The sequence below is a fragment of the Myxocyprinus asiaticus genome, chromosome 3, assembly GCF_019703515.2.
Source record: "Myxocyprinus asiaticus isolate MX2 ecotype Aquarium Trade chromosome 3, UBuf_Myxa_2, whole genome shotgun sequence".
In the NCBI taxonomy this organism is placed as follows: domain Eukaryota; kingdom Metazoa; phylum Chordata; class Actinopteri; order Cypriniformes; family Catostomidae; genus Myxocyprinus; species Myxocyprinus asiaticus.
In genome coordinates, this window is record NC_059346.1 from 48,987,597 (window position 1) to 49,000,835 (window position 13,239).

A 13,239-nucleotide genomic window follows, 5' to 3' on the forward strand; every position below is an offset into this window, starting at 1 on the left:
ACACATGTCAGCACCACCGAACATCTCTTTAGCGTTTCTTCCTTGGAGTTTCCAAGTCACCTTGTGCATCAGTGTTTTTGGCTACTGGCTTTATAAATAACTCTTAGCATAAGTCTGGAGCTATTAATAGCTTCATCAGAACTGCAGTCTGTCACACTACAGCAGCTGTGCTCCCTCCCTCCAACTCCTTTCATCTCCAGTCTCTTGTCAGTGGAGAGGAGCACTTTGAAGATATCTTTGAAGGATTGTGACAGCCATGATACTCTGAGAACCTCAATTTTGTGGACTTTGGATAAAAAGATGAAATTTTGCTTCTTGCAAGTCCACTGACTCAGAGGATGAATAAGACAGACTAAAACTATATTTTTACATTTTATGAAGAAAATATGAGCGGTGCTCGCCCATCCAGAAGTCACCGCCACAATGCTAGGTTGTTGTTAGTGCATGGTTGTACATTAGTATGGTGTTCTGGGTGGTGTAACTAGATGTAACCCCAAGTCTATACAAGATTCCGGTCCCTAGATATGGTTTGGGTCCCTCTTATTATCTAAGTCGTTCTTTTTATCACCAAACACCAGGCGAAAATCTTTTAGAAAAGCACTTGTCAACAAACTGCATGATTTGACGTATCATTCATGTCCATTTTTTATTTGTATATTTTTTTCTCCCCAATTTGGAATGCCCAATTCCCAGTGCGCTCTAAATCCTCGTGGTGGCATAGTGATGCCTCAATCCGGGTGGCGGAGGATGAATCTCAGTTGCCTCTGTGTCTGAGACCATCAATCCACGCATCTTATCACGTGGCTTGTTGAGCATGTTACCGTGGAGACATAGTGCGTGTGGAGGCTTCACGCTATTCTCCATCCACACACAACTCACCACGCGCCCCACCGAGAGCGAAGCACATTATAGCGACCACGAGGAGGTTACCACATGTGACTCTACTCTCCCTAGCAACCAGACCAATTTGGTTGACTCTACCCTCCCTAGCAACCAGGCCAATTTGGTTGCTTAGGAGACCTGGCTGGAGTCACTCAGCATGCCCTGGATTCGATCTTGCGACTCCAGGTGTGGTAGTCAGCGTCTTTACTCGTTGAGCTACCCAGGCCCCCTATTTTTATGATTTGATCCAACTGACTTCCTTTGGTTTTCACAATAATTCTGTAATACCAACAAAACCGAAACAAAAGTATAAAAAGGAAAAAAAAAAAAGAAAAAAGAAAGGAACAAATACAAACAAACAGAGTACAGTACATTGTAATAGCAAATTTGCACAGTTCCATTATGTTTATTTTGCAACCATAATTTGACATGACATCTACTATATGACTTTTATTTCTGGGTCCACAAATTCCCTCCATCTCCTCCATAAATAATCCCCCTTTTGTTTCCTCAATCTTAAAGAGAAGGTAAGAATTTCCATTTTATATATCTCTAGTACAATTCCTCTCCAGTCTTCTATTGTGGGTGAAGTAGGTTGAAGCCATCTATGAGTAATAGCCTTTTTGGTTGCTACCAAACATATTCTCCATAAGTATCTAAGATAGGTTTCTTGTAGATCCAAGTGTAACACATTAAATTGAAATGGAATGTTAGTTGTCAATATAGCCTCTAATATCCTATGGATGTCTTTCCAAAATAAGTGAATAACTGGGCATGCCCAGAATATATGGTGATGGTTTGTTACCTCAGAACTACAGTGTCTCCAACACTGGGTTCCTACGTAACTCTTTTGTGCTGGGGAAATAAAAAAATGTATAAATTTTTTCCAGGCAAATAACCTCCACTGATGAGAGCCTGTAGTTTTCCATTGAAGTTTACATGTAGTTAACCAAACCTCTTCTGTTATAATCATGTTTCCTTCATTTTCCCATTTCATTTTAACATACGTGGTAGATTCTGATCTGTGTTTTTGGAGACAATGATATAATTTACTTTTTACTATTACTTTACTAATTGTAGTAACCTTATGTGCAGACAGAAATATCTTCACTAAATCATTTTTAGCCCAATTCCCCTCCTTATTTACTGTTGAGTTGAAGTGGTGTCTTATTTGAAAATCTCAATTATCCAGCCCAAACTGGTCCTTAAATTCCTGGAAGGTTAACAGAATATCGTTATTCATAATAGTATAATATGATGTAGCTCCTTTCTTGGTCCATCCCTTAAAGGTTTCTTCCAGTGTATTTGGAGTAAAATCTGTGTCATATGCACACCACCTCAGTATTTTTAAAACGTCTTTCAATGTACATGTTTTAATTACTGTGCCCCATTTTTCTGAAGTTGCTGTAATCCATGGATATTTTTTACTTATACAAGTTCTTAATAGTTTTTCATCAGCAATTACTGCTTGAACCGGTATTTCCAAAAAGAGTGAACATTCAATCGGTTTCCACCTAGTTTTGTAACCTGGATTACACCAGCAAACTATGGGTCTTATCTGGGCAGCTAAATAATAATCTTTAATGTATGGAAGAGCCAAACCTCCCTTTTCCTTGGATATCTGGAATGTTCTATAACGAATTCTGGGTTTTTTACCTTGCCAAATAAACCTTGTAATCCATTTGTCCCAATCTTTCAATTGTTCATACAAAATCTTTACTGGGAGTGTCTGGAATAGATCCAAGAGCCTAGGAAGCACATTTATTTTAATAATGTCCACTCTTTCCCCTAAATTCAAAAAAGGGATTACACTCCATCTCAGAATATCTGCTCATATTTTACTATTTAGGAGTCAGTAATATACGTTTAACAGCTTACTAGTATCTTTTGGTAGTTACATCCCCAAGTATTTTATTACCTACCTTTTATTATAATAATTAATCTTATACTTTGCTCTTATTTCTTCTGGGGGTGTATAATTGTAACAAATGACCTGTGTTTTTTGCACATATATCTGTATCCTGATAAAATTCCAAATATATCTAGTGCTGACATAAGGTTTGAAATTATATTGCAGGGTCTCTAAGATATATCAGAACATCATAGGCAAATAATGCTGTTTTGTTTTTCTTCATCCATCTTTATCCCCCTAATATCGTGATTTTGGCATATCCATTGATTCAGGGGTTCAATATAGAGTGCAATAAGAAGGGGAGAAAGAGGGCATCCCTGTCTCGTGCCTCTTTCCAAATTACAAACATTTGACAGACTTCCATTCACTTTAAGTCTTGCTTGTGTTCTTGAATATAATAACTGGATGGCTTTAAGAGTATTTTTATGAAATCCTAATTGCTCTATGACTCCGTATAGGTATGACCACCTGACCGAATCAAAGGCTTTTTCAGTATCCAGACTCACTATCATTGCTGGTATGTTACTCTCTTGAATATGTTTCATTATGTGTAATGTGTGTCTGACATTGTCCTGTGTTTGTTGTTGTAAAATGAACCCTGTCTGATCATTATGAATTCATTCTGGAAGTATTCTTTATATTATCCTAGTCAGTATTGCTGTATATAACTTATAATCAACATTCAGGACCGAAATGGGCCTGTAGAAGCCACATTCTAGCTTGTCTTTTCCTTCCTTTGGAATAGGGGAGATGATCACCTCATTCCAAGAAACAGGAATCTCATTTCCATGGAGTGCAGAGTTACAAGCAGGAAAAAGAATATGGACAAACTGCTCCTTGAATTTCTTGTACCATTCTGCTGTAAAGCCATCCGTGCCTGGTGATTTATTTGGCTTTAATCTAGCTGTCTCTATCAATAGCTCTTGTGGGGTTATATCCATTAGTAATCTTTCATTTTGTTCTTCTGCTAATTTAGGTAATTTTAAAGAACTTAGTATTATGTATTATGTATTTTCCATGTATAGTTTCTTATAAAAAGATTCTAATTGTTCATGAATTCTGTCAATCTATGCAGAGTTTTTTTTTTTTCATTTTTTTTTTCATTTTAGGGTCTCTAATTTTATAAATTGTATTATTAGCTTGTTGCTTACGGAGCTTACGAGCCAGGAGTTTCATTGACTTCCTGTTTCATAATAGCACCATTTTAGAAATGTGAGATTCCTTTCTATTTCCACGTCATGTATCTCAGTGATTTCTTCTTTTACTTTTTCAATCTCTCGCATTAGGCCTAGTCTTTGAGCTTGTTTTTTAGGTTCCATTTCCAACTCTTTTAGCTTTGTTTGTAATTTATAAAACTTCTCCTGCCTTAGTTTCTTAGCTAATGCAGTTTTTGCAATTATGTTTCCTCTCAAGACTGCTTTACAAGCATCCCAAAGCACGGCCATCCCTGGAACCTCTCCATTGTCGTTCTCTTTCAAGTAATGCTTAATTTATTTACCATGCTAGAATTCAATCTCCATATTGTATTGTTATAAATTGTATTTAAATTCACTGATACATATACTGGTGCATGATCAGACAGGTCCATTGTCCCTATGCTACATCTAGCCATCTTATGTCTGTCTTTTCCAAATGTGAATAAGTAGTCTATTCTCGAATACTTTGAGTATAAGTTTCATTACTATAGGAATTAAGGGTCTCTCTGTCGATTTAGAGGTATCTAGTTTTGAGTTGAGAGTTATATTAAAATCTCCCCCACAATTAAAGTTCCCTGTGTCTCTGTTGAGATCATATTAAAAATGTTCTGGTAAAACATAAATTTGCTGCCATGGGGTGCATAAACATTGATTAATGTAACTGGCGCCCCCTCGATTTGTCCTTTGATTAAAATGTAGCACCCCTCTTTATCTTTGCTTTCAGTCTGGTGGTCATACCTAAGCTAATTTGATATTAGAATAGCCACTCACAACCTCCTACACATGTGATGACGAAAATACATTTTAAATCAATTTCTAGCCAATTTAGAGTGTTTAGTTAGATCTAGAATGGTCTCCTGCAGAAACGCTACCTGTACCTTATCTTTGTTTAATTTCGACATCATTTTTGTTCTCTTAACGGGATTGTGGACTTTATATTAAACAGTTCAAGTCAGAAGTTTACATACACTTGGGTTTAAGTCATTAAAACTAATTTTTTAACCACTCTATAGATTTAATATTAGCAAACTATAGTTTTGGCAAGTCGTTTAGGACATCTATTTTGTGCATGACATGAGTTATTTTTCCAACAATTGTTTACAGACAGATTGTTTCACTTTTAATTGACTATATCACAATTCCAGTGGGTCAGAAGTTTACATAGACTAAGTTAACTGTGCCTTTAAGCAGCTTGGAAAATTCCAGAAAATTATGTCAAGCTTTTAGACAATCAGCCTATTAGCTTCTGATAGGAGGTGTACTGAATTGGAGATGTACCTGTGGATGTATTTCAATGCCTACCTTGAAACTCAGTGCCTCTTTGCTTGACATCATGGGAAAATCAAAAGAAATCAGCCAAGACCTCAGGAAAAAAAATTGTGGACCTCCACAAGTCTGGTTCATCCTTGGGAGCAATTTACAAACACCTGAAGGTACCACGTTCATCTGTGCAAACAACAGTATGCAAGTATAAACACCATGGGACCATGCAGCCATCATACCACTCAGGAAGGAGATGCATTCTGTCTCCTAGAGATGAATATAGTTTGGTGCGAAAAGTGCAAATCAATCCCAGAACAACAGCAAAGGACCTTGTGAAGATGCTGGAGGAAACAGGTAGACAAGTATCTATATCCACAGTAAAACGAGTCCTATATCGACATAACCTGAAAGGCTGCTCAGAAAGAAAGAAGCTACGGCTTCAAAACTGCCATAAAAAGCCAGACTACAGTTTGCAAGTGCACATGGGGACAAAGTTCTTACTTTCTGGAGAAATGTGCTCTGGTCTAATGAAACAAAAATTGAACTGTTTGGCCATAATGACCATTGTTATGTTTGGAGGAAAAAGGGTGAGGCTTGCAAGCCGAAGAACACCATTCCAACCATGAAGCATGGGGGTGAGAGCATCATGTTGTGGGGGTGCTTTACTGCTGGAGGTACTGGTGCATTTCACAAAATAGATGGCATCATGAGGAAGGAAATTTATGTGGATATATTGAAGCAACATCTCAAGACATCAGCCAGGAAGTTAAAGCTCGGTTACAAATGGTTCTTCCACATGGACAATGACCCCAAGCATACCTCAAAACCTGTGGCAAAATGGCTTAAGGATAACAAAGTCAAGGTACTGGAGTGGTCATCACAAAGCCCTGACCTGAATCCGATGGAAAATTTGTGGGCAGAACTGAAAAAGCCTGGGTGAGCAAGGAGGCGTACAAATTGACTCAGTTACATCAGTTCTGTCTGGAGGAATGGGACAAAATTCCAGCAACTTATTGTGAGAAGCTTGTGGAAGGTTACCCAAAATGTTTGACCCAAGTTAAACAATATAAAGGCAATGCTACCAAATACTAACAAAGTGTATGTAAACCTCTGACCCACTGGGAATGTGATGAAAGAAATAAAAGCTGTTATAAATCATTCTCTCTACTATTATTCTGACATTTCACATTCTTTTCTAATAACAAATTTATATTTATTTATGCAGCAAATCACACAGACATAATAGAAAATACAACCTCAAACCACATTAAATCAAAACTTTTTTTTTCCTTCCAGAGCAATAATCCTTCCACCCCACCTGACACAAACAAGCACTCTAGTGATCGGGAGTCAACTGACAAAGACACACAACAGATAATAAAACATAAATATTTAGACATAGAAATAAAAAAGAAACAAAATAATAATAATAATAATAATAATAATAAAAAAAACTCTAATCCCTCTCCAATTCCCCTCCCTGAGAACCCTCCAAAAAAGGCTAGATAACCACCCCACTTCCTAATGAAAATATCCATGTTATCCAGCCTTCTGTACACCATCTCCTCAAACGCCGCCACCCTACCCAGCTTAATGCACCACTCACGAAACGAGGGCACATCAGATGACTTCCATCCCTTGAGAATTAACCGCCTGCCAATCATCACGCCTGTCAGGACCAACTCTCCATGTATATATCACCCACATGCAGGACCACTACATCCCCCAAAACACACAATCTGGGGCAAAACGAAAACCGTGTGTTGACCACTTTGCATACGAACCTCTGTACTTTCAACCAAAACTCTTGTATCCTAACACATTCCCAAAAAACATCGGATGTGTCCCCGTCTTCCGATTGGCATCTCCAGCAGGTGGGTGTGTCTTTAAGACCAAGCCTATACATTCTAGAGGGGGTCCAATAAAATCGATGCAAAATCTTAAATTGCATAAGGCGCACCCTTGCATCTCTAGATGCAGACTTTATGTTTTTTAAAATCCCAGCCCACACCCCATCCTCCAACACCAAATTAAAATCTTTCTCCCATAATCTCTTAATAAAAGTTAAAGCTCCATCCCCCAAACTCTGAATTAGCAAAGTGTAATACACTGATGCCTCATGTCCTTTACCAAAAGCAGCAAGCACCTCTCCCAAAGTATCTGCCGCTCTAGGGGGGTGTACGCTACTCCCAAAAATAGTACAGAGCAGGTGACGCAACTGTAAAGACCTAAAAAAACTGAGATCTGGGAATCCCAAAATGTTAAGTCAAATTATCAAAGGATCTCAACACTCCGTTCTCATATAGATCACCGAGTACAGCAACCCCCCTGACAATCCACTCTGACCAGCAGAAGGGGGACTTATCAATACATAATTTTGGGTTCAAACATATGCTCGAAGCAGCATTCAAATAAATGTCCGTATTAAACACTCTGGACACTTTTGTCCATACCAAGTTAAAATGCGAGATGACTGGGTGTAACATAATTTCACCAGTTAATTTGATAGACAGGCCCTGCAATGGCGAAATAGGGGCAAGAACTTCTTGTTCAATACAAAACTAAGGAGGGGCTCTCTCAGGTGGAAGTGACCAATGAGCCAAATGTCTGAGACCGAAAGCATAATAATAAAACAAAATCTTGGGTAGGCCTAGTCCACCTTTGTCAATCGGCCTATGTAATTCGTTGAAGTGTAATCTGGGACGCTTACCATTACAAATGAAGGACTTCGCTATACTTTCAAATTGCTTAAAATAAGAGAGGGGGACATCTATAAGGAGTGACTGTTGCAGGTAGTTGAATTTTGGAATACAATTCATTTTAATTACAATGACCTTCCTGATCATCTATAAATGTAGTGAAGCCCACCTGTCCACATCGCTCACAAATCTTTTTATTAGAGGGTCAAAATTAACTCTAACTAAGTCAGACAAATTTGGTGGAAATAAAATACCTAAATATTTAATGCCCTGTTTGGGCCACTGGAAAGCGCCCAGCTGGAAAGCCACTACTGGACAGTATGCTGTCAGAGCCAAAGCTTCGGATTTAGACCAATTGACTTTTTTATCCTGAGAACTTGGAGAAGGAATTTATAATTCTGTGGAGGCAAGGCATAGATCTAGTGGGGTCATAGACGAATAATAAAATATAAACATAAGCAAAAGCTTATGCGCCACACCTCCCGCAATCACCCCTGGAAAATCATCCTCCTTTCTTATCGCAGCTGTTAATGGTTCCAAGGCAAGGCAGAACAATAATGGGGAAAGAGGGCAACCCTGTCAAGTGCCCCTATTCAGAGTAAAATAATCTGAATAATTTGTTTGTACCACTGCTACAGGGTGTCTATAAAGTAACTTAATCCAACCAATAAATGTACTCCCGAACCCATACATTTCCAAAATCTTAAAAAGATAATCCCATTCAACCATATCAAATGCCTTTTCAGCATCGAGTGAGATGGCAGCGACCGGAGTCTGATCATTCGCCACTGACCACGTGATATTGATGAAACGCCTGATGTTATCAGAAGAGCTACGGCCCCGAATAAACCCCACCTGATCTATATGTATAAGAAATGTCATAACTTTACTTAATCGGTTAGCCAGAATTTTTGACAAAATTTTTACATCTAACTGGATCAAGGAAATTGGGCGGTAACTTTTACACTCGCTTGGATCTTTGTCCTTTTTAAGAATCAGACTGATCCGGGCTTGTGTCATGGTTGGGGGAAGCCTTCCATTCTTTAATGCTTCTGTATAAACTTCTAGCAAAAGTGGAGCCAATTCTGTAGCATAAGATCTAAATAATTCAGCGGCAAATCCATCTGGCCCCAGAGCCTTGCCTGTTGGCAGGGACTTAATTACCTCATCAAGCTCCTCCTTTTTGCTCGGTCATCAGTTTAGGGAGTTCTAATGGATCCACAAATTTTCCAATATCTTCATCAGTAGATGAAGACATGGAACTATAGAGATCAAAATAGAACTCCCTAAAAGCATTATTAATATCACTGGTTGAGGTAAATATTTCACCGGCAGAAGATTTTATTGAGGGAATGGTAGAAAAAGACTCTCTCTGTTTTATATATCTAGCTAAAAGCTTCCCTGCTTTGTCCCCCGACTCAAAGTATAACTGTCTTGCCTTGAACAACCAAAACTCCACTTTCCGCGACAAAATAGCATTATATCTATATTTCAGTCGGGTCAATTCTCTGAGGCCATTAGATGACATACGACATTTCAGCTCTTCCTCTGCACTTTTAATATTTCCTTCCAACTCCACGAGTTCTCATGCTTTTGATTTTTTGATGAATGAGGCATACTGTATGATCCGACCCCTAAGAACCGCCTTAAGTGACTCCCAAGCCATGCCCACAGAGGATACTGAGGACCAGTTGGTCTCCATATAAACATTGATTTCAGTCTTTAACATTTGTTCGAAATCAGGATTTTGCAAAAGGGATACATTAAAGCGGCAACTATATGATTTCTTTTTCTCCGTATGTGGCAGCATCTCTAAACTCACCAAGGTGTGATCTGAGACTAAGATGTTTCCAATTGAGCAATCAACAATAGATGAAATGAGGGACTTAGATATCAAAAAAAAAAAAAAAAAAAAAAATCTGTTCTAGAATAGATTGTATGAACTGATTAAAAAAATTATAGTCCCTACCAGATGGGTTCAAAAGTCACCAGATATCTGCAAGACCAAGATTTTTACACATCCTGTGAAGTGTCACTGTTGCTCTAGGGGGCTTACACACTTTCGCTTCACTATGATCAAGAACAGAGTCCATCAAAAGATTAATGTCTCCTCCCAATATTATATCATAATATCTATATGATCTATAAAAAAGCCATGGTCATCAGCATTAGGTGCATAAATATTAGCCAAAATCAGCCTTTGTCCCTGAATTTTAACTAAAACAATAATGACTCTTCTTAATTTATCCTTAATCTGTTTGAGATATTTGAATTGTAGATGTTTATTTACCAATATAATGACTCCCTTGCTCTTACTTGAGCCAGCACTAAAAAAAAACATGTCCACCCCATATCTTCCAAAATTTTTCAGCTTCCTGTGGGGAAAGATGTGTTTCTTGAAGAAACACTATATCATATTTCTTACGCTTAAGAAAAGTAACAACCTTTCTTTTTTTTATTGGGTGCCCCAACCCATTTACATTCCATGTGGAGAGGGATAATCCATTCATATTAACGATTGACATCTTGATATAATAGAAAGAAAAAATGTGTGTCAAAAACAAGATTATACAGACCACAATCCCCATTAGTGCAACATTCAAACCTCGAACTCCCCCCGAACCAAAAATAAAAAGAAAATGTACGCATTAACCCCGTGCACGAGAGCGCCAACCGGCGTCAATCCCTCCAAACTCAAAAGGTCCATGCACGCCTGCAAGAGCCCCCGCGACAACTTTGCCATCGGATTGCTCAATTTTGCCTCACAAATTTGTAAGGCAAAATTACATAACAGAAAATACTTTGTAAAACAAACCCCAGCCAATAGGCATCATAAACACACGTAACATATAGATTCATTCACAGAACTGACTCAAAGATGTGTTCTTCCACAGAACAAAATTCCAGCCGCTATAAACCGTTCAGTGTCCTCAAACAGTCAAACAGATGAACGGTGAACCGGTTGCTTATGAATATAGCAGATGACGTAATCATTCCAATGTCCCACGAAAATACTCCACAAATCATACTCCAGCCAACAGGAGGCATAAGCACAAGGAACCATAACTGTCCCGAAGTAATGTTATTTAACAAAACAAGCTCCAACCGCTAGGCGGAACCAGCACAAAAGGAAACAAAACACACATCCTGGTTTCTCGGATGGTCAATAGTCAATTCACTCGGAGGCCGCATAAAAGTATATCCCATGATTTACACAGCCACCAACTTTATAAAAGACATCCTTTGTGTGGGCATGTAGATATTTTGCGGTCATCCGTAGTGTCTATTCTCAATCTGCCCGGGAACTTCATTGTAAAAGTGATCTTCCGTCAATGCAAAAGATTTTTTAAGGAAAAGTGTTATTCCACCAAACAGACTCCAGCCGCCAGCGGAGTCAACGCAAAAAGAAACAAAAATGACACCCAACTTCCTTCAACATAGAGTCAATGAACAGCGAGTCGATCCACTTACATGAGAAAAACCCCAATGGTTTACTCACTCATAGATTGTATAAAAGACTTGTTTTGGACACGTGAATTCTTTGCGACCATCCTTCGTCTCTATTCTCAGTCTGGCCGGAAACATCAGTGCAAAAACGAAATTTCTTTGATGCAAGAGATTCTTACACTCCTTGAATCGCTCGTGTTTCTCTCTTGTTGAATTCGCAAAGTCCGGAAACAAGAAAATAATGTGATTCTTCCAAGAAAGCCCTCCCCTGTTCCTCGCCTGGCGCAACACAAGATCTTTATCGGATGATCTCAGAAATTTGACCAAAATCGATCGGGGCCTGTTTCCCTCAGTAGATCTACCCACTGGAACTCTGTGAGCTCGCTCGATTTCCAGCCCACGGCCCGTTATGTCGAGCAGACTCGGGAAGAGTTCATCCAAGAATTTCACCATATCTCTGCCCTCCTCATGCTCAGGAATTTCAACAATTTGGACGTTATTCCTGCGATTTCTATTCTCAAGATCTTCAATTTTTCCAAGAACACATTCCAAATCAACTTTGGTCATGGGTGGATTAGCAGGTAATTCCCTTTCCGATGACTCAAGACAATCGATTCATCTCTCAACATCCGTCACTCTTGTGACTAACTCAGAGAATTTTGTTTCCATCGCCATAATCGATCGATGTATAACAGCGAGATCCTCCAAGTCAGCAAGAATCCTCGTCAGCATCACCGACATGTTGGACAGTTGACGCTGGATCTCCTCTCTCGTCGCACCAACCAAATCAAGTCCCCAGTCTGTAGGCCTGACGGGGCTTTCATCCTGAGCACGTAAGTGTCTTTTAATGTCTCCAGAGCCCGAGGATTTTGACTTCTTTGCCATATTTTACCTCAAAGAGCAAATGTGTAACTGACTGTATCGAATTTCACCAGGTTATCACATAAAATAATTAAAAATTTAGCAAAGTGCGCAGAGCTCGTTGCTCACACATTTGCTCCCTGCATGGCTTCACGTGACCTGACATTTCACATTCTTAAAATAAAGTAGTGATCCTAACTGATCTAAGACAGGGAAATTTTTCTACGATTAAATGTCAGGAATTGTGAAAAACTGAGTTTAAATGCATTTGGCTAAGGTGTATATAAACTTCTGACTTCAACTGTAAGTGACTGATTTAAATGTATGGTCTGCGCCATCCTGTGTATTGGAGTGAGGGCCCTCACTGACAGTAAAGCGTAGAGTGACACCTTGTGGATCACATATGAAATCTCCCAACATCAGACTATGATTCACAAGAACATGTACAGGGCTACCATTTTTACCAATGCAGTTAAGCTTCCCAAGTTACCTGAAAGCTATAAAAGAAAGACAGCCTGACCTGTTATAATGCGATCACATTATTGCACTACCATATTCATCAGTTCAAGCGATCAGGATGTAAATTTGTAAAACTTTTCAGTCGATCCACAAAGTCTGGTGCTGGGTTAGCTTCCACTGGACTACCTCGCCCCCTTTTCGTAGTCTAAGTTCGGCGCTGTATGCATTCCAGTAGCGTCTGCTGTGGCAGGATGACATCCACCTGAAGGCCCCGGTCCCTCATATCCTTTGTTGCCTCCTCCGCAGAATTGTAGAGCACGGTTTTTCCTTCATAGAATACCCGGAGTTTTGCCGGATATGGTGTCTGGAACCTGATCTTTTTTTCCTTCAATGCTTTTTTTTGCCTGAATGTATTATTTGTGTTTCTTCAGGACATCTGGGGCCTAATCATGGTCAAATGTAATTCGAGCATTGTTTCATTTCAGCCCTCCTTTTCTCCACACCTAACACATGATTTCTT